The sequence below is a fragment of the Anabrus simplex genome, chromosome 6, assembly GCF_040414725.1.
Source record: "Anabrus simplex isolate iqAnaSimp1 chromosome 6, ASM4041472v1, whole genome shotgun sequence".
Taxonomy (NCBI): domain Eukaryota; kingdom Metazoa; phylum Arthropoda; class Insecta; order Orthoptera; family Tettigoniidae; genus Anabrus; species Anabrus simplex.
In genome coordinates, this window is record NC_090270.1 from 163,848,189 (window position 1) to 163,850,700 (window position 2,512).

Here is a 2,512-nt window from a genome sequence, read left to right on the forward strand (position 1 = left end):
TCCCCGAGGTGCATTATGCACCTGTGCATTTTCATTTCCCTGCGAAATGTCAACGTTGGCCTCGTGACCAATACTGCTGGGCGGACTCACTCTGTCAACGCTATCCTGCTTCTTGAGGATCGATCGCATCACGATCTCACCTCTCGCCTCTTGGAACTTTAACAACTCGACCTCCTCCCGGATCTCCTTAATAAGCTCCGTGTGGACTTCTACTTGGACGGCAGCCTTGTGAGTCTTGTTGCCCCACTCTTCCACCTGTCGGTTCAGGCCTTGGATTTTCCCTCGGACTTCTTCTTGTTCCGCTTCCATCTCTTCGGTCACTTCCTTCCGAAGCTCCATGACTTCTCCATGGGCCTGAGTCTGGACTTCCTTGAGCTTGGCGGTCGCAATATCCTGCACTTGGGTCAGACGGTCACTGACCTCCTTCGCCACCTTGTCGAGGGCCTCCGTCGTCTGCATCCTTACTTCTCGGACTTCCGCCTTGGTCTCCTGCATGTCTCTTGCAACATCCTCTACGCGGGTGCTCACCTTCTCGATCTCTTCCTCGCACGCGCTTACCCTAGTGTCCGTCACGTCGATCCTATTCGTCACCCTAATCTCCACTTGCTTTAATTGCTGGATGACGTCTTCGAACTTCCCCTCTAACGCCTCAGTCATCTTTGCCTCCAGCCTCGCGGCGTTCTCGTCGCTACGTTCACAACCTAATCTCACATCCTCTGCGAGCTCGTCTAACGAAGCCTTATTCGTGGCCGCCTGAGCCTGGCAAAGCTCTGCCTGCCTGTCAAACTGCGCCTTAAAGTCCGCTGCCTGCTGATTTAATTGTTCCGTCATTACATCTAACCGCTCTTTAACGTCTGTGGCCTGCTTGCCTAATTGTTCTGCCAATAACTGGCACATCATTTCCCTCATGGCCTCCATGTCCATATTAAATTCGATTTTGGAGAAAGCGGATCTCCCGTGGGCAGAAAATTGACCACCGGTGATCGACAGAAAGCGTAGATGCATTCAAAAAAATTTTTTTTTTAAATAGAAATTTCGGCGTGACCTAACATTACTCGAAATTCTAACAAATCAATCCAAACTGGGCCTACAAACGGCTTGTGTCACGCCCCCTACCATATTAATGTCATAATTCATTGTATAGGAAATTCCGTCATATCATTTGACAATAATAATAACAATAATAATACTGATTCTACGTTAGCCCTTAACCTGGAATAAGTTTTCCGGTCTCGCGCGCGGCCTACCGTGGGCTCGATTTTACGTATGCCGGAAACATGGCATACCCCAGTCACTAATGGATGTTATCACCTTGAGATTGGTAAGATGACGTTAGCAGACAATTACCCGTCTCAAACTGGCAACATCGCATCCGTCACTGCGCAAAAATTAGAGCCTGGGTTGAGGTACCCTGCTCTATCCGCGGCGTCTAAAGCCCTCTCGAAAAAATATTTATATCTGCCAAATGTTGTTACCTCAGAGCACCATCTTTGGCCGATACCCGTAACTGGCGAAATTTGAAGAATTTTGCCGGCCGTTTTAACCTCACACTGAGAGAACCATAACGTTGTCTCCCAAAGAAATGACAGCTTCATAGTCTGCCCCGGGTATCCATTTTAATTTATGAGCGACACTCATGCGGATTTCCACTTAAACTGGACACATGACTTTTCTGTTCTTGTCATTTTTCTATCCTATTCATTATTCACGTCGCTCCCTTTCATGGCTGATCTTGTGTGAGTTATCATCACGAGTTGTGACTTACGCACACCCGTACGATGACCATGACAGTCCTGCTGAGTCTCACACAATCTGAACAACCCTTGCAGTATCCAATTTATAATTATGAATCTTAGCACTTCGGACATGTGCTTAACGTCTCCATCCGTTCGGTTACGTGGCGGGTACTCCATTCCAAATAACTGCCAACCCGTTCGATACCAAATGTAATCAGATTGTGGCACGAACCTGGCAATTTGACTCCATCATAGCACACTATCCTCCCTGTGGGCGGCCTATCTATTACTAAAACTGCTCCAGCGTACACTATAAACAATGCCCGGCTAGCTCAGTCGGTAGAGCATGAGACTCTTAATCTCAGGGTCGTGGGTTCGTGCCCCACGTTGGGCGCCAAGTATACACCCTACCGGGCTTCGAATGGATGACCCACGCATAAGAATGCCTCCACGTAACGGGGTAAACACCCACGGATGAGATTTGATTGAAGAGCGGGTCGAATTGCTTAACGAGCTTCGAACCGCTCCCCTTCCTACTTTCTGTGCCGGCCCGGCAGCCTGAGCACTTGGGGAAGTGGTACGTTCGAAAGAAAAACAAAAACAACAAATACTTAAGATGGAGCCTTATGTCTATAATATGAAAGTAGGATCTCTGGGTTCAAATGCCTATTGGATACTGCTTAGCACTGCTACAAATGACAAGAATCATAAAATAGGGGTTACGAATGCAAATTTATTCAAATATGACAATTTAAAGAAGTCGACACAGCTCTATA

General features: G+C 47.6%; 1 non-coding gene across 1 annotated transcript; it reads left to right on the forward strand.

Moving 5' to 3' along the window:
• The first annotated feature begins 2,057 nt into the window (after positions 1–2,057).
• On the forward strand, positions 2,058–2,130 carry TRNAK-CUU (transfer RNA lysine (anticodon CUU)). Its single transcript has one exon. It is a non-coding gene; the product is annotated as a tRNA-Lys (tRNA).
• Positions 2,131–2,512: the final 382 nt, after the last annotated feature.